Here is a 20300-nt window from a genome sequence, read left to right on the forward strand (position 1 = left end):
CCAATTTGTAGAAAAGAAATATAAAAAAAAAAAATCTACCTTAACGTAAATAGGTGGGACTAACACATGTTAAATTATTTTTCTAACTAAAAATATATTAGTTCACTGAAACATAAATTAATGATTTTTTTGGCCATTTTAACAGACTTCATTCAAAAATAATGTGTTGGATTGTTCTTTATAAAAACAATGTGAACAAGACTCTTGACTTGAGCCGATGTCAAGGATCATTTTTAAATTAATGTTTATTCACTTTTTCTCCAATTCTCTGGTCCTCCAGCCGAGGCTGACTGTTCAAAATCTGGTTTCCAGGATCTGGATCTCAGCTTGGAAAGCTGTGATGAATCCTGATCTGATACTACCTCTTTTCTCCTCTCCACAGGGAAATCTGAGCGCCTCCACTGTTTTTGTGTTTACTGCCTTCTTAGCATTTTCCTGTATATGAAACAGAGGTGTGCTCGGCAGTGTTGGAAGGCCTTCTGAAGTCTCAGGGTCAAAGCTAACGTGTCTGTTTTTTTCCAAAGTTCCCCGGTGGTTATTTTGCATGGCCTGTTAGGAAGTGTGTGATGGGAGGGATTACTGTTACTCAGCAATGGAGAAGAAGAGCGGCACTGACGTGTCAAACTTTTGTCTTCAACTGGTTTCTATCTCCACCTCTAAAAATGTCAAAAGTTTGCAAATGTATGTATCTTTTAAAGATGAACTCCAAACACCAAATGCTCGACCACAATCCACCTAACCAGCTTTGTTTCTATGAAATACAGCCTGTATGTTTATATCTTGTGAAAAACTGTCTCCGTGTTTCAAGTGAGTGACATATTTCAACGTATCTTCAATTGAACTTTCATTGACTCCTTTTAATTGCTTACTTTTGAGATGTTTTTGGCATTTTTTTTCCCTGATCATATTCAGAAAGTTTCATGCCTGATTTTTAATTAGGTCTTTATTTTATGTAGCCACAGCTCAAATTTCCCATACGTTATACACTTTTTAAAGCTTGACTCGTCCTTTAATCAATCTTTTAAAATTTTAACTTTTTTTAATTATCATATTTGTTCAGTTTTTAAGCAAAAACCAAAAAAACGTGTCGTTTTCTTGAACATAGTTTCAGGAAGGAGTTCATTAGAAATTTATTTGGGAGTTGAGGGTGAGACTGTTGGTGCAGAGTAAGCCCGCCCCCATATCCCATCACCCATTGGTTTACGTGCTCTCTCGCTAGCTTACAGTCCCTCACACCCCAAGCTAACATCACCAGTGCAACAAAAATGGCAAGCAATATTGAATATTAAGTCACATGCCAGCTCAAATGAAAAAAAAGAAGACGTTATTTTAATTTAAAAACAAAAAACAGAATTAATTTGATTCACAACGATTTGAAAAAAGGAATACTCAGAAATGCAATTTTGATCTCAATTGTCTTTATATATGTCCTCCACTGTCAGAAGTATGTGTTAAAAACACCAAAAACACAATTTTCTTAGTTGTTAATCTTTAAAATCCAGTGTTTCTGAACAAATACACTGTCTAAAACTGATATTTTTCAGCATTTTTTTCTATTTATTGCTACCATGTAAGTTAGTGACATACAGCATGAATGGGTTAAGATTGATCAAATTACAGGATAGTTCAAAAACATTATTGTTTTGCTGAATTTTAAATGTATAAAAATGTGTGTGTAGAATGGCAAGGTGAAACTAATTGCATCACAGGTTTATTTTCCTGTTTTATTATTTTGTATTCTACACAAGATAAGCCTAAAGACCGCGAAGACCACTAAAGGGAATAAAATGTGTTTTTCCTGTTTTAGTCTCTCAAAGATTAGACACTATTGATTGAAATTATGACTCATCATATTAGGTCCTGCTGCATATATTATTCTCAATGTGGTTCCTAGGTTATCTGTGGTTTTTGAATCCATCTCACTTGGTTTTGAATTAAGTTCCAAAACAATTCTATGGGTGTCCGGTCACATGAATGAAACTTTTGTTTTTTTTAGATCAAGATTTTCTTTCTTGTGACTTTTTTACTAACTATCACAGCGTCACACTTCCCATGAATTTTCTTTGGGCTGAGCATTGACTTAATGACTATAAATCAAGCCCAGACCATTATTCCCCCAATGCCATGCTTAGCAATAGAAAATAAATGCTTCTGCTAACAGGTTTTTTTTTTCAACTTTAGTTTTAGTCTTCAGAATAATATTTCATTCATTTACAAACATTGGTGCACTCCTAAATGTGATACAGCAGATATTTCTTTATGTTTTCATATTTCTCTGACTATTCAGGGTTTGGAAATATTTGGTAGAAAACTGCTTCCTTTGAGGAGTGACAACTGTTTCCTGACAACATATTAAAGTATTCCAATTACTGCATCATTTACATTTCAAATAAACTATGACTTTTTACTAAGGTGACTCTATTGTGCCTGTTATGGGAATCATTGTTTGTGAAGCTGCTATATAATTTAGTGTATTTCATGGTATTACCTCCTGGATGGTGACTATACATCTTACATTTGACCTTAGTGTGTGTCTGAGGGAAGTATCCATGACTCAGATGTTAGAAAAAACTGAGAGTACCTGCACTATGTGTTGTTATGGTCAATACTTTCAACAGTGATGAACCGCAGACACAGAAACACACTGCTAATTTAGTTAAAACAGGAAACCTGAAACTATTTCCTTATGCTTTTTTCTTTTTTTTCTTCCATCCGTGCTCAGTAACCTGAATCAACGTGCAGGTGAATGCTCGCTATAGGTCAAACATGTCCACACTGCTTTGAGTATCAACCGCCCTCATCCGTGTGTGATGTGAGTGTCAACACTGGCTCTTGTTTCTGGAGGGACACTATCTGGCTTCAGATCCTCAGGAGTTTGGACTCTAAGCAAAACAATATGAGGGCAGTGGAAAAACCAAACAGTCAGACTGTGAACCGTCACGTTCCGTGTACGCTGGGTACTTGTTGAGCACCGGGTTTGGGACACTCAGTGATAAAGTCTCAGATGTGATCGGACTCTTTTAATGATCGGCAGAAGAATCTCGTTTGGAAACCAGACGCGGTTCTCCAGGTTTTTCTCCACTGCGGTTCTTAAGAAGTAACACTGTGGCCACTACCTTGTTTTTTCTATACCTGAGCTTTATAGATGACTAAACCCATGTAAAACCGAAACACTCAGGTAATAATTACTTTGTCAGCTTTTTTTCTAATAATTATTATCATTTTGAAAGCATCAAGCATCTGTTTTGATGTTGGGTAGGCCCTTTCTCAAAAATACCCTTTTATTAAGACAAAATGTGAATTTAAACACATGCAAAGAAACAAATAAATTAAAGTATTTTGATTATTAAAAAAAAGTAATTACTTATTCTGACAAATGTGAATCACACACTGACATTTCCAGTTCGAAATGTTCAGAAGTCGCTTAATTTCTGTCCTTTCCTGATATGAAAGCTCATTTTGACTGTTTTCATCAAAAATGTTTTAATTTTTATTTTTATCTGAAGCATTCAAAACTAGAGAAATGTTTATTTTATGTTTTTCTGCACAGTTTGTGTCTCCAGTCTGCTTGGAGTGTCTGGAGAAAACCTGCACATGCATGAGGAGATCAGGCAAACTCCACACAGAAAGGGTCACACAGCAGGGATTTGAACCAGGGCCTTCTCACTGTGAGGCAACCACTGTGCCAACAAAATATTTGTGATATTTTACAGATATATTCTCCATAAGATCTTGTAGTAGTTCCACTGCATCTGCCCTGTAGCTGATCATTAATTGCTTTTGATGGTCAGCATTGAATGGTTTTTTTTCACCTCCTATTTTAGACATCTGTGTGCAGAAATCTGTTTCATACTCAAATTCCAAACACTCAAACTCAACTTCAATGCTTTAATTTGAAAAGTTGCTTTAGGGTTGATGGATTACCTAAATGTATGTCCTTGTCTTGCATATTTAATGTTTCTACTTGTAAAGTGATACATGCACACAAATGTATAGGATGATGAAAATAAAGTATTTTTTTTTCCCACAAACACAAGTCAAGTTGATTACAGTAGAACTTTATAAAAGTTTTCTTTCTGTGTTAAAATAAAATTTCTGTATTTTATTATATTGCCTTAAGCTTTTGATAGGTTCTAACAAGGTTATAGAGTTAAATTATTGAGGATGAACTGATAAAAGCACCAGATCAAAACTGCGCCGCTGATGTAGGAAAAAAATGTACTAAGCCATAGAAATTGAAGCTAAAACGTACTTCTCCTTTTAATATTTTATTCTTACTATGAGCTGGATTGTCACTTTTGTACATGAAACATCCTTTAGCAAATTCTATCAAGTGTATTATAATTATACTTAGTCTGTACTAAAAGTGAGTTAGAAGTGAAGTAGTATGCTTGAAGTTTATTTTAAATATATTGTAAATTTAAAATGCTCCAATTTAGTCTGAATACATATATTGTTAGTTTACTTAATGCACTACATTTACAGTCTATGGTACACTGGTACTTTTGCTAAAGGGGATTCATTTTAAATAGGCTCAAAGATGGTAAACTAACAATCCATTTTTTTATATATTTCACAATAAAAGCCCCATGAAAACATAAATCCTCAATGAAAGATGGCTTCCAAGGAAATGCAATCCCATATCCAACATTAGTTTGAATGTTTTGCTGTCCACAGCAGCCTTTAAAGTATTTACTGCTACAAAAACATCTCGTTTTCCCTCCTTTCTGCCTTACAAGTATTGACTGCACCGTAATGTCTGTTTCCATCTTTTGATGCTAGCTGCATCCATCTTGATTCAAATCCGGTTAAAAGGGTTGCATTGACTTTCTAAGGTGGAAGTATTTTTAAACTGGTCCAGTGTACATTTCTGACCTGGATCTGTGACTCCTGATTGCAGAGGCGACGCAGCGTAAATGGAGGTAGTGGTGATCTTTAAGTGACCTTGTGTCTGATTAAAGGTGGATGAGCTGAAAATACACAGTCGACAATAAAGTATTGAACACTGATATGTACACAGTAAGAATTGTGATAAAATGTCCTCCCAAAGGTCAGCAGGCTGGAGGTCAGAGTGGAGGTCAGGCCTGGAGGAGAATTTTTACTTTCCTTTTTTTTCATATAGTTTTCTTGTTATCTTTAGAGGAAGTCTCGGGTTCAATCAATCTAATGTTCTTTTGTTTTACTAAATCATTTTTATCTATTGGGCCGTTAAAGCTGTCCTCCATCTGTGTGCGTTTGTGCGCATTTGACCGTCTGTGTGCAAGGTGAACGCTCATCCTGTGTTAAGTTGAAAATATTGAAGAAAATAAAACCGGAAGTACAGTTGGGACTTTCATAGTAAAATTATGTTTCTACTGTTAAACTGTATTGTTTTCATTTTTTAAATTAACGCATGCATATTTATGTAATCCTTTGCATTTAAAAGTTTGTCATTTTCAGCTCTAAAGGCTTATTTTAACACTATTTATTCAAAAATGTTATCACAAAACCGGAAATGATCGTCGTGGTGACGGAAGCCAGCTTGAGCTGGCTCGGCTGAAAAAGGGGGCTGGACTCGGTCCAGCGTCCTTCCTATAAAAACCTCGAGAGTTGACAGAGTTCAGTCTCGACTGGGACACGGGAAACTAGCCTACGTTGAGCGCCTCGAAGGAAGAAAAGGTACGGTCCTGGTGATTTTTTCCTCCCCGGAACTTTTCGGCGACTCGTTATGGGCGCCAACATCCCCGCCGCTCCGCCGCAGCGGGCAGAGAGCTCGGCCTCTCCGGAAGACTGAATTCATTTCCTCACCTCCAGCTGACCTCGAAACATCCACATCGGCGCTTATCAAAAGTATCACGGAAAGCGGGTTAAACCGTCACCGAAACGCAGCAAAAGTTGACAATGTGAGGCTGCTTTCATCCGCGACAGTCGTCAGGGTGAGTGGGTCCAGCTGCGGGACATCTGGTGCCGAACTTCACCAAGACCCGAATCTGGACTCATCCGTGTTCAGAGATCAGAAAGTCATTACAATATAGTTGAAAGTGCGACTAAAAGAACTTGAGACCTGCATGATAAATAAGATATTTAAAAGGTTGGGATTTAAGATTCATTTCAGCCTGAATGTTTCCATTTTACAGAACTTAAAGCTCTTGAATTTCCATTGCAGCAGAATACAGATGTGGTGGAATCCACAGCCACTTTGAAATTATGCATCTTAATCTTTGCAGATCATTTTAATAAAAAGCAAAGTAAGTTGTGCATTTCCAAAGATCAAACTAGCCTTGTGACATCAGGAAGAAGTCAGATTAGACTTTTATTTATTCTCTTTTTGTTGTATTTGGTCACAAAAGAAGTTTATCCTACCAAACACTATTAGATTGGCACATTGTGTGCCTTAAAGACCTGCTCTGATTTAAAAATTGTGCTTTTGACATGTTATTGTTGCATTTTTCTGATTGGGGAGGACATGTTTAAAGAAAATTAATCTTAAAATTGGATTTCTGAGTATTTCTTTATTCAAATTGTCATGACGTAGAAGGTACCACGGCAAGCCACAAGCTCCATATTCTGATTCATCCCCTTGTAGACGACTAGATCCATGAATGTCTTTGTTTTCCTTGTCACAACTGGTACGTACGGCTGGATTGGCTGGGTAGCTCCGATATTGCTCGCCATTTTTGTTGCTCCAGTAAGGTTAGGTTTGTGCTGTGAGGGGCTGTAAGCTAGTGGATTTTTAAGGAGCTGCTCTGCAAAAACTATGACCAGGAAAATTACAGTTGTTTTTTTTTTTTTTTTGATAAAAACTTATTAAAGACCTCTGAGAACGATTCTACTATAGATCGAAAGAAAATTGGAGTAGAACTTTAAGTATATCCATACTATCTAATGTTAGTACTGTGAAGATTTCACCCCCACCCACCCCACATCCTACCCAGAAGGTAAAATGTCACCAGTGCTGCAGTGGTGTTTGGGTAAAAGTGACTCTTGCAGCCCCTTCTGTCCATTTCCTCCCTTGGGATGGAAGTCTTTGGTTCTCAAGCAGATTTCGACGCAGGGGACTCTGATGAAAAAGACTTGGTATTTGTTGCACGTATAGTAACTTCTAAATTGGGAAGTTTTTGTGATCATACAATTTGTCTGAAATCTGTGTATAACCAAAATTAAATATTCCCTTGGCACATTTAATATTGGTATAATATTTTGATATCCTGCAGAAATTTTTGATGCGGTGAAGTTCCGGGAGTGAAGTGTTGTGATGTTGTTGAAGTCCTCATCCCTGATCTACAGCAACTCCTCAGTGAATGTGTTGCTGCTGCCTGAGCTCGCCCAGAGCGCTTCAGCCCTCGTGAGCCCGTCTGCTCCTCTGTTCCTCCGTCTGTTTGTTGAGAGCGTATATGTGCGTCCGCAGGGCTGTTTGTGTTGATCTAGGCCTCCAAGGCTCTTTGTGTTTGAGGAGGGGTCTCCGGCCTCGCAGGGCTGACCTCTGGGTTGTCATGGAGACGGCAAGAGCCACTTCCTGAATTCTCGGCCCATCCTGCAACGGGGCAAAGGGATCTGGAGTCGAACTCATGACTGAAGTGGAAACGAGGGAGGAAGCCAAACCCCTGATCTGTTTTCATGGCATTATTTTAAGATCCACTGTATTTATTCCTGTTTCTGACTTTCAACCCCCCTGGCATGTGCTTAAAATTGACCAAATACTTCAGTTTTTTTTTCTCTTAATTGTAGGAAGCCTCTCAAGTGGCTTAAACTAGGCAAAAGGTCAAACTTCGGGTTTGCCTTGTGTCAGAATGGTAACAATCTGTGTCATTCGAGGAAGTGAAAATGAACAGTTATTTGTTATATTTTGAGAGAAGTTGTTCTTTACTACCAATGTACCGGGAAAAGTCGTGATATTTTACTGAAGAAGAAGTTCCAAACCCTCAGAAGGTCCTGCAGGATGAAGACCGTAAGATCAAAGAAGGCACTAAAACTGTATTTGGAATGATTTCTGTGTTGGAGAGGCTGCTGATAATGGAGGGTACATATGAGGAATAAAATCTGTGGTCACATGACCTCCTTGCTCTGTTTAGGGGATTGTTTGAAGCCCATTTTCATTTGTTTCTTTTTACATTGAGATAATTAACACATTATTTTTTTCTATTAACCTTTCAACACCATAGATGTCCCAGGTGACACCTAGATAGATCACGCACTTTGACCTATCTTGGACTGTTTATGCTATTAATGTGAATCAGTGGAGGAAAGCAGCTTCTAGCATTGGTTTTCCACTGATATGCAACACATCCCTCATGTTAAAGCTTTGTACCATTATTCAGCACTTTATGCTAGTAAAGTTAGCAAAGTTTTGCGCCGTTACGCAGCATTTTACGTTAATAAAGCTAGCAAAGCATTGCGTCATTACACAACACTTTATGCTGGTTAAGTTGGCAAAACTTTGTGGCATTATGCACCACTTTACGTTAGGAAAGTCAGCAAAGCGTGGTGCCATTTTGCAGCAGTTTATGCAAAGCTTTGGTCCATTTTGCACCACTTTACGTTAGTAAAGGTAGCAAAGTTCAATGCCGTTATTCAGCACTTTACATTTGTAAAGCTGGTTTTCTTGGCTTTAGCATCCACTGGAATTGCATTAATTGAGTAATTGGTTGAAGAGTTTAGGTAGATGAAGGGTTAAATGTCAACTCTGATTTGTGGAGACCAAGCAGATTTTTTTTTTTCTTTTCTTTCATACTTTTTCTAAGTATGGTAAGCTTAAGAAGAACTGATGTCTAACTTCATTCTTTACTGTGTCAACTTTAGCATCTGGATTGCAGAAACGAGCGGGCTTCAAGAGCCTGGAGAGGATGGAGGAACATTAACTTGGCGTTTTTGTAACCGAGTCGGTCCTGTTAATGAGTTCTGGCGTCATGGCCCATAGGCTCTGTCAGTGTTCAGATCCCTGCTTGGAATATCCATCGGTGTGTTAAACTGCTGTCAGAGTTGGATACACAAGGTCAGCTTGTAGAGGTCGTTAAATAGAGGGCAGGATCGTGCCATCAGATAAAGAGTGGAAAAAGTGCAGTTACTGTCGTTGAAGGCTGCGGTTAGAGGCACATGCTGGCCTTACTAAACTTAAACCTGATCCTGCCACTTATCTCTTGGTGTACATAAATCAGTGGTAATCATTTTTAAACTAAAAATGGTTTAACTTTATGTAACAGATAATAAATGAGCGTTCAAACGAATGTGGAAAGATGTTTGTTTGACGTCAGAAGAGCGGAAGGGAGCGTGCAAATGTGAAATCCACTAAGCTGAGCAGTTACCAGGCAAAGTTACGATTCGGCTCATCAGCCAAGGAATGCAGGTACTCGGTCACCAATTAGATCAAGGTTAGAAGTCAGGGGAGTTCATGGGAGGAGGAGGAAGAGGAGGAGGAGGAGGAGGAAGCTCTTGTGTCTGCCACCTTGTACTGAATGAGTAGTTTTAAAGATCACTTTAGAAATCATAGAAACAAAAAAATAACCATTTCAACAAATGGGTTCAGCAGACCTCTAGATATCTGTGGAGATCCAAAGCATTAGTAGGAACGGTGCAGCCATCTAAAGATTGCAAATTCAGAGGTTTGTTCGGAAGACAAACGGGCTTTCCTGCATCCACATTAATATTAAAAGGATGCCACTTTTATTTACACCATTTCTATTTTTATTATCGAGTGAAGGATTATTTTAAGGACATCAACAGGATCCGGGCCTGGACTCCTTCATCTCCTTCCGTCCGTCTCCTGATTCAGTTCATAAATTCAAACTATAGTTTGGTCAGACCGCCACTACTTGCAAACAATCGAAACCACCCCAGACCATAATACTCCCCCCACATCCCGCACTGTAGACAGAAATCCTTTGTCTCTTTGGTTGACCTCTTGGATTGATGATGAAACTCAAGATGCCGATGGCCTTCAAAGTTTCACTTTAACGCACCACTTTGCTGCGGTCAATGAACTCTACCTGGAATGGTGTTTAACCTGCCCCTTTATTGTTGCTTTATTGCATGTCTAGAGGATAAAACAGTGGAGGCAGAACTTTCTGTTCCACTCTGCTCTGTAGTGTAGCCGTGTGTATTACTGCATCTAGGAAAACTGTCTGAGATTTTGTCTGGTTTTTGGTTGGAGACGACCAGCCAACAGCTGGAACAGTACATCTGGTTGCCTGCAGGTTGGAGGTGGAATTGCCTGAATGAGTTCTCACCTAGATGAATGAGAGGGGGAATAAAAAGGAAAACTGGAAAGTTCCACTCGTCCTTCATCGTCTTCAGTGGTTCCTTACTATCGCGGTTTGTTGTTTTTGCATTCTTTTTTTTGCTTCCTGATTGGCTATAGACCATGTCAATAAATCACCTTCTCCGCTATAGACCATGTCAATAAATCACTGTCTCGCCTCGTCTCTGTATAGAATTTGTTCAGCTTTCATATGTACACACATCTTTAACCATGACCAGTTTTCATTAGATTAGAGAAAAGGGTGAAAATGTTCATGTCTGTCTGAGGGAAGTGTATCAAGTCTGTTGAGAGCCCTTAAACATCTGTGCATTTATTTTTAGAAAATAACCCCCTCGATAAACTAGAGAACTAAACAAATGTACTGATGAAACATTTTCTTCTTTGTTGACTTCCTCTGGTTCTTTGCCATTCTTTGGTCGTCTGTGAAGTTTGTCTGAATTCTAACTGAATAAAACCAAATTAGAGCTCATTTGTAATTGGACTAACACCTTTGTTTTGAAATAACCTGTTTTTTTTAACATATTTTTTTTTTTTTTTGTTTTATATATTTTTTTTTTGTAATTTCAGTTGAGCTGTTGTGTGTTTTGAACAAAGTGGACTATCCAAAGAAGCAAACTGGTATAAATTCTATGGCGATTGAACAGGTCGGTGAGAATTTACCTCCTTAAGCTAGATGGCTATGAAGTTTGTCTTCCTGAAAATGTGGGACTTTTCACTATCATCTTCAAGTCCCACTTCAATCAACTTTTGATCTATTTTAAAAACGTTTCCAGTGGTCTTTTAATTATGATTCTGCTGTTTTCTAGGGCAGTTTTTGCAGAGTGGGTTGGTGTGGAGCAACCCCACCGCCTCTTTCCCTCCCCGTTGTTGAGAGCAAGGAGCTTGTGGCGTATTTTCTATGTCACAAATGATCTCTTTCTTAAATGACATTTTTGCATCTGCTCCAGATTCACGATTTGAATAAAGAAATACTCTGGGAATTTTTTTCTTTTTTTTTTTCTCCATCCTTCATTATCAGAAAAATGCCACAAGAGCATGTTAAAAACACTTTACCGGAGTGTGTCTCCGAAACACGTTAAAACCCAATAGAGTTTAGTTTCCTCATCAACACAACTGTCCTTGTGCAGAATAAAAAGCCCCCCTTATTTGTCAGTTTGCCCCAGTGTGAGTCTGTGAAACGGACACTTTTAATTCCTGCCGTTTTAACAACTGAAAAAAAAAAATCCTCAACAAAAATGCCACTGTTGTTTTGGTAGCAAGCCATTTCAAGAGCTGAGATCTTATCAAAGCAGGAGTTGCTGGGTGGATTGCATGAATGCCAAACAGAAAGTCTCCTTTCGAAATGCACATCCAGGTGTGTACTTTTGCCGATAGAACAGAAGCGGCTGGATATGCTTTTTGGTTGTAAAATAATAGAGAAAAGTTTTGTAACTGATGGATAAAAGTTGCACTCTTTCCAAAGTCTTATTTTCTTGTACGCCTTTCCTGCTTTGTAGGCACAGTGAACAGAGAGGACTTGGTGTACAGCTGCCTCTTATTTTTCTACCCATCCTCCTCTCTTTCTCTCCCTCCGCTCTGTGTATTAACTGGTTGCCAAGTGCTAAGAATCTGGGGAATGCAGGATTGTAATGTCCTGATAAAGTCTGCTTTGTTCCCCAAGTGACATGACTGAAGGAGAGTAGTGCCCTAAAGTCTGTCCGCACACGGGCACCGGCGCACGTGAGCGCCTCGCTCCTCTCTGGAAAGACCCCGTGGACACGGACCAGAACCGACGTGAGCCGTGAATGTTCTGTGAATGGCGAGTTATGTAACTGGAGCCGACCGGCAGGAGTGGCTGTGGATTCACTGAATCCTGAATACCTTCAGCTAAATGTAGAGGAACAGGATGGTTCGCACAAATCAGACGCACAAGTGGAAGAAATTTGTAAAATGGGTTTGCACAGAAAATAGAAGCGTTGTCGGGGAGGTTTTATGGCTTTTTGAACTTGTTCTCTCAAACAAGATTAAAGCTAATCTTAACCCTTTAACACCAGAGCTCTAGTGTTTATGTTCTCTTATTTACTGTAACTTTTCAATCGTCACGATCAATGTAATTCCAGTAAATTTACTGGAATTGATCGTGCTAATGGTTGAAAAGTTGCTGTGTGTTAAAGATCAACGATGCTCAAGGTGTTAAAGGGTTAAACTTTACGTCCATGGACATCCACAAACTGACCCTTCAAAGTTCCTCTTTAGTTTTCCAGTAAAAGTATGGAATGTTTTTTATGAGGAACACAACGGTGTCCATTTGAACATTTTTATTTTTGGAATTTATTGATTGTAGTCCAGGAACTTGAACTCTCCTTTTTTAGTTAGTTACAGAGCATATTTTTCTTTTTTTTATCTTTTGAGAATTTTGAATGTCTGGGGAATATTTGTTTTATTATTATTATTATTTTTCTATTATTATTATTTTTTATATATATATATTACACTTTCTGCAAAAAAAAAATTCACAGTCAATGTATAATTGACTCTAATTTCCATGTTTTCCAACAACTTCTGCACAAAACTGGATCAAACTTTCCAAGGGGTCTCTGGTCACACGCAAGCTGGCACATTTTGCGGCCGGCTCCAGCAGGGGGAGGGGCTTCAGGCTATTAATTTTCGGGCACAATATTTTTTTTTCTCTGTAGCCAGATTCTCTTTAATCTTTCCACGTTTTGTTCTGGAATCTGTGCATCCAGGATGTTCGCTCCAAGACAAATTCTCATTTTCTCTCAAATCAATCTCTTTTGTTTAATATGAGCCAACCTGGCAGAAATCTGAAGTCATTTTCATGTTTGCAGAGAAATTAGGTGAATCAACTAACTGTATATGAGAACTGGACTGAGTGTGACGTCCCTAATTTAAAAGTAGCGTACTTCCAACAAAATTAATGTTTCAGTCGTCTTTTTTTCTTTTCTTTTCTTTTTTTTTTTTTTCTTTTCTGTTGATATGGCCATGGATTAGGGATTTTGGCTCCTTCGAACCAGCAGGTACTTCCTGTTTGGAACAGGATGGGGAGAAGGGTCACTCTGTCCAGTTCTTATACAGTCAATGTGTAAACCCTTAAAGGGTTAAAAAAAAAACCATAATCAACTTTTTTTGGAGTTGTTGACCTCTATAAATGGGGCTTTAAAAGTGTCTGTTGGTCATTGACATATTTTTGATGAGTAAGAATAAATGTGTTTAATTCTTGAAAATATAGTCAAAAACAGTCTGTGTGCTGCCCGTGTCTGTGTGGTGTATTACATAGTTTGACCAATCACAAAATTCAACTGTAAGTTTCAGAAGTCCCACGTCATGATCTGCAGCTCTAGTAATAATTACAGTCCTGTCCCCTAGCCCCACCCCTCTGACTGGGTTTTCACATTTCGGCTGTGGGTGGAGTCAGCCTCCAACTTCACTGTTTGGTGACCCTTTAAAGTTTGCTGTTCTGAGAGGAACAGTCTACATCATGTCATTTACGAAGGGTTTTGCTTGAGCATCGTTTATAGAAAAAGGTTCCTCCAGCAGTTGGAGTTTCATGTGATTAAAAATCCGTCTCTACTGCTGCTGATGGCTAATGACCACGTCATGAGCAGAAGGATCTACTGCAGCACAACAGACTGCAAGCCCTGAAAGTGCAGCTAGTGGATTGCTGCAACAATGATTGACGGAAGCATATTTACTGAAGGGCTCTGCTGCAGCGTGACGTTTGAACTCTTTGTTCTTAAAAGGGGATCAGGATAGAGAAGCATTCCTGTCTTTATCTCGCACATGTGATTGCATGCATTCTGGCTCCATCACACAAGACACAAAGAAAGAAGGAAACGTCTGTCTTTAGTGCATATTTCCGTATGTGCTGCACCAGCTTTTAGCGTTGGGTGTATGTGGTTAAAAAATGTGGATAAAGGAGTTGGGAAGGGGAGCCGTTAGCTTTAAGGAGTCAAAGGGCATCATGGGAGTCCTCTACATTGATGTGCTTGTGAGGAAGTAATTAGATTTGTGTGTGTGCTGAGCTGTGGGAGTGTGTGTGATGGCTAAACAGAGAGGGCCGTTTATGTTTACATGGTATATGTGTGTGGGTTTGGAGTTAAGGTTGAGGAATGTCACATGCTGATACAGTGCTTACTGGACAACAAAGCCAGAGAAGGAAAACAGTGGAAAGTGGAGCCATGCTGGTAGCTGCTCACAGCGTTAGCTTCAACCCCAAACCCAAGAGGTGAACGTCCGTTTTCTCCTTGATGTCCTGCGTGTTCATAATATACATTTAGCTAAAGGAGAGTTGAAATAAACTTATTTTTTTAAAATTATTATTTACTTATTTTTTTATCATTTAAAATTGAATAAAACAGCTCATTTTCTTCCTTCCATCCTGTTGTCTGAGTTCTGTTGAGGTTAAAGCTTCTTTGATCTCAGGTGAATGTTCAGATCATAACTGACTGATCAACTTGTCAAATAAATTTGGCCAGTCTACTTCAAAGAGTTGGAAAAAAAATGTCTGCACTATAAAGATCACTTAGGACTTGATTTTATTTAACAAAAAATGGCCTCGTATTCTGGAGCGTTGCCTATATGTTTTAAGTCTGCCACAAACAAGGTTGGGTGATTATTGTGAATATGCTAACATACTGCGGTGTGGGACTGTTTGTTTGCTTGATACTAACATTAACTGGACCGAGTGGCCCCACCCCCCCATGTTCCAAACAGGAAGTACCCACTGGTTCCAAGAAGCCAAAATCCCATAGACTTCTATAGAGAAATAAACAGCTGTTACTGTCATTTTGTGTTTCAGAATAATCATTCTTACTCTGATACGTTTTTCTTCTCACTAATACCAATTTTTTTTCATGACTTTTTTTTTGTTTTTTTTCATTTGAAGGGCAATTTATTCAAGTTACAAACTGACCAATCAGGGACCTCAAAAGCATGTCGTCTCACACTGAACTTTCGAAACAATTGACGGATTCTCCCGAGCTCACTTTCAAGTGGTAGGGGTGTGGACTTCCAACAAGCTCACTCCTGATTGGTGAGAGTGGTTGTCATAGAAATGTTGACTGAGAGCGATTTGGGTCAATCATCATGTTGGAGCCAACATGACATCCGTATTGCAGAAAAAAAAGGCTGACTGAATTGACTTCATTTAGTTGGAGTAAGCCATTTTCTGTGGGTGACATCAAACCCGCTCAGTCCAGTTGTCTTATACAGCCACTAACAGGTTTGGGAGTTGGTGTAGTCACAGTAACATTTGTTTTAGTAGTATTGGTCAGTTCTTTTTTTTTCTGCTACAAGGTTTGGAGTTACAGGAATTGTTAATACACTTGCGTCTGATTCTTTTGTTTTGCTTAATGTGGTTTATTGTTCGGTGCGCTTATATGACATAAGTTTAGATTATGGTCCATGGACAGAGTGCCTTAAAATCTAATGTTTTCTAGTGCAGAAATGCAGTTGATGTTTTTTCTATTTTTTTTTAATAAAAGGGAGAAAAGATGATTTAATGCAAAAAAAAAAGAAACTTAAAAATGGCATAACCTCTGCTCATTGTCTTCTTTACTTTATTATTCCTTTTTACATCACTCTGAACTTCAAACAAGTAATTGTCCTTCCTTGTGTCTCATCCTCAGACCAGCGCCGGTTCTGCTTCTACCAGAGACATCCCCTTTAGGAGAGGACTATGAAAACAGACGGCTTTCACTGAAAGACCAAATGAAATTCTTGGTCTGTTTCGTCTGGTCCAGTTGGCAGTCAGGGCTACTGTAAACATCCTTGACTGGAAGCTGGTGTTGATTTCTGGGGCTTTCAGTCGGATGTTTGCAGGAGCCAACTGCTAGTTCCATCCTGACCCGCAGAAGCTGAGTGTGCAGACGGCCTGGACGCCAAAAGGTCACGGGGGTCGTCTCATTCAGAAGTGAAACAGAAACGTATTTCACCATGTTTTCAACCCTCTGATGAAATACAGCAACGTCATCCACCAAAGATCCAGAAAGAGAGGGTCAGGAAAGAGAACTGGATTGAGGAAAGAGTGAGGACGATCCTTTCCCCTCTACAGTGATGCTGTGGAGGAAGTGGGTGTAACGCACACGCCACCGAACCAACAGGAAGGAAGGAAGCACTCTAGTGTTACCGCCACCTCAGCCACTACACACTTATGATGCTGTGAATTAAGACTTTCATTGAAATGTTTCCTCCTTGAAATTACGTCTGCTCCTCTTCAAAGAAATATCAAAGTAAAAAATGTTTTGTGTTTTTGTCTAATGGAGTAAAAAACTTTTACTTTGAAATGTATTTGTCTTTTACAAAACTTGTAAAAACTATTGACAAAGTCCTTCAGTGTAAATTTAGTGTGCAGTGATGTTTGACTTTTGAGCTCTTGGTGGTGTAAACATCCTACACTCTCGGCATGCGCCCCCTGGTGGCCGGGAGTGGGACTGTTTGCACTTCCTGCCTCAGAAATTCCTCCTGAAGCTGTGGAGCAAAGTCGACTCCTTTACATTTCTGTTCATTAACCGTTCAAAAGATAAACATGTTGGATGTGGTCTGAAGTTTACGTTTTCACCCCAGAATGTTTATTTTTCACATACGGTGGTGTATGGAGCATTTTAGTTCTTGGATTAAAAAAATGAACATTTTATTTTGAAGATTTATCCTGCAAAATTGACTTTTTATGTAAATTTCTAAAAAAAAAAAAAAACTCCTTTACTGTTTCAAGCAGTTGCAGGGAAGATTTTCTTTTTTCTTTAATTATTTCAGAAACCACAAGTTTTATTTCTCACCACATTTTGATTTGTAGTTGAACGTGTGTTGTGTGTGTTTCTCTGTAAATAAAGTTGATTCAAAAAGTCTTTCTGCAGTTGATTTAATCCTGCATCATGTACATGTATCTGCACTGACATGACCACCAGCGGTGCTAAGTTAGAACAGTTTAATTAAAAACCCGACTCAGGATTTGGCTGAAGATTTATTTTTCTTCTGGACCTCTGACATCCTGAGTCGTCCTTCTGGACAATGTTTGCTCTTGTGGACAGGAAACGGGGAGCGGCCGCTCTCTCATTGGCTGCTTCAGCTGACCCAGCCACCTCGGGTCGCTGTCCCACTGGGACCAGGAAACCCACGCACACAGGACGTGACAGAACCGAACTGATGGATTAAGCAGAAATCTGTCTTCTAAGATACAAACCTGTAGAATAAGACATTTATTACAATGGGATATTGCAAAAGAACCTTATCTAGTACTTCAAACTCTTTGTTCAATTTAATTATGCAGCAGTTTTTCAAAATAAAAGCCATGTTTGTATAAAATTTAAAAGCTGGACGTTTCATCTGCAGAAAACTGCCTTTGACCCTTGAGCAAGGCAAGTTCTGAGGATAAAAATAAAAGAGAAGCAAGTTAAATTCTTATGCATGGACCTCTGCCATTTATTTATGTAAAATACAATCATTTTAATCTTAATGTGAAAAGAAAAACTAAAGAATTGTACATAATTCTGCTAAAGTACTTTTCAGAACATTAAGGAGTTGACTTGTAATATTAAACTGTACCGTTCTATGCACAATAATGAATTTGAAATTAAATGTTAATTTTAATGCAGCCCTGTATTAAGATTAAAAGATTTCATTGAGAAGTCTGTGTGAATGTAGGGTAGAAATAGTATATGTAAAGGTTGAGAGATGAGTATTGAAAATTGATAAAGCACTGAGAGTAACAACAAGATTCTAACTATTTGGCGACTTCTCGTCGTTTACAAACTTTTCTGTTCAAGGCTGAGCAATTTCACTTTCAAAAATCCTTTCAAAGTTTTTCCACTTCCTAACAGCAAAAAAAAGTGTTTGTCTGACTGAGTTTACTCCATTTAGTTAGAAAAAAAAGTTTAAAGACCAGCTTAAAATTCATCAATAGAAACTAAACATTTTAAAGGGACACGATCTTATGTTTGAATCTGTGACTTACCCATTATTTATTTTATTTTATTTTTTGTTTAGCTTACACTAAAGATTAGGAGTGTAAATGATAAAGATGTGTATTAAAACATTGATTGAGCACTGAGAGTAACAGCAGTATAATGAAGACCTGGAGCTGCTGACACACATTAACGTCATCATTTTTGCAGTACAAATTACCGCCACAAGATGGAGCCACAGGAGCATCAAAGTCACAGTTTATCATTAACTGGTTGATTTAACAACCTTTATTTTACCACATTTAGAACAATTTCTTATTTACAATGTTGGCCTGAGAAAACCAGGGGTTCTCAAAGGTTTTGTAGAGGAATGGCAAATTAAGAACTCGACATTAGATATTGGTGAAAAAAATTGATAAACAGAAAAATACTATTTTTAATATCTTTAATGACTCAGTGTCATTTGTAGAGTTAACAGAGCAAGAAAAAACTGAGCAAGATTTGAAACATTGTTTTAACTGAGAAATATGATCAATTTTGGTCAACATCAGACCTGTGTCATGTATTTCTGACAATATTGTAAGCAAAACCTAATTACAAAAAAAATAGTCACCTGAGGTGCTGTCGGAAGTTGCTGCCAGGATCTTCTACTTGTCTAGTAATTGTAAAATGTGACGGAATAATTTCTTTAAACTTTATTTTTGCCCTGGAAGAAACAATGTCTAAATTCTTTCACAAACTCCCCATCACTGAAGAGCTTGCAACACCGGGTCATTTCTAAAGCCACAACATAGATTCTGTCACAGCTTCACTGGATTTAACCATTTTTGTAAACATTATCAGCTGCGTAGCTTCGTTGTATTTGTTGGAGCTCAATGTTGCGCTCCTCGCCGGAAATTTGTCATAGTTTTTATGATTTGTAACATAGTGACAATTTATACTGAAATCTTTGCATTGCATTTACCTGTTGGCAAATCAGGCACAACTTTACATGAGGTATCACAAAATAGGGATTTGTTCACTTAGCTTGAAAGCACCTTTTCGCCTTGCAAACACATTTTATCCTCAAAGGAACCCACTCTGGTCTTCTCTCCAAATCCCGCTCTGACTCCATGTCTACTGCCGTCGTCACTGTCCTTCATTTTTCACAGAGGTAGTGACATAGAAAATGTTTTCTGCCCTATAGGGGTAAAATTAATGCGTTGTTGTAGCATTGACTCCTGGATGTTATTACTTTTTCCCCCAGCAGATGTCGCCAGAAACCACAAAGCAAAAAAATATTTTTTTCCAAGCAATTTACAACTGGTTGTGATATATCGAGGGAAACAAAAACTCTCCCCACAGGCCACACTTTGAGAACCCCTGGTCTAAACGGTTTATTGTTCACCTTTCAGCATATACCCTCAAGGGGTTGGCACAGCCAATCAGCACACTACAATAAGCACAACTTACTGTAGTTTGGCAGAGAGTTTTTTTTTTGTTTGTTTGTTTTTTTTGTTTTGTTTTCAAACACTCGATGCCCTTCCTTGCTCATCTGGGCTGGGGACCGGCACAGGGAGACCCAGACTTGGGCCCCTTGTGACTACATAGGTAAGCAGTTCCCTAAGGACACTGAAGCAAGCCCAGTGTGCCCCTCGAACTCTGGTTTCCCATGCGCTACCAGTCATCCAGGCGCTTCCTGGTTTGATCTAAATCAATGAAAGAACATTTTATGTTGATACTGTGCATTGGTTTGTGCTTCACCTTATGGGTTTTATGAAGAGGAAAAAGTGAGGATCAGTTTTTTTGACACAAGACAAAAACCTTCACAAAATAAAAGAACCAAGTTCCTGTTTTGTGCACCTCAGAAAACAGAAGTGGCCCTTCACTTCACTTTCACTCAGCCGAGACGGCACAGGAAAACCCCGAAACTAAATGTTCGGTCAGCTGCAGTCTGACCTTAGACCGAAACCAAGCTACAGGACTGATGGGCCTGTGGAGATGCACACCGCCACGATTTAGACGTGGGGAACAGAAGTAGAGGATACATGCTGCCAGGTGGGAGAAGGCTTCTACAAAAATGTGGAAACAAAAGATGCAGCTGTGTGGTCCTAAGAAAAAAAAAAAAAATATATATATATATATATGTGTCAGAGGATAGTCTTATTAGAAATATCACTCTAAAG

The 20300-nt window shown here is 38.7% G+C and overlaps 1 long non-coding RNA gene across 1 annotated transcript; it reads left to right on the forward strand.

The window, feature by feature from the left end:
• Positions 1-5470: 5470 nt before the first annotated feature.
• LOC112161951 lies at positions 5471-17079 on the forward strand. Its single transcript, XR_002921977.2, has 2 exons — positions 5471-5658; positions 15862-17079. It is a non-coding gene; the product is annotated as an uncharacterized LOC112161951 (long non-coding RNA).
• The last annotated feature ends 3221 nt before the right edge of the window (positions 17080-20300 follow it).

This window comes from Oryzias melastigma, linkage group LG15, assembly GCF_002922805.2.
Source record: "Oryzias melastigma strain HK-1 linkage group LG15, ASM292280v2, whole genome shotgun sequence".
Lineage (NCBI taxonomy): Eukaryota > Metazoa > Chordata > Actinopteri > Beloniformes > Adrianichthyidae > Oryzias > Oryzias melastigma.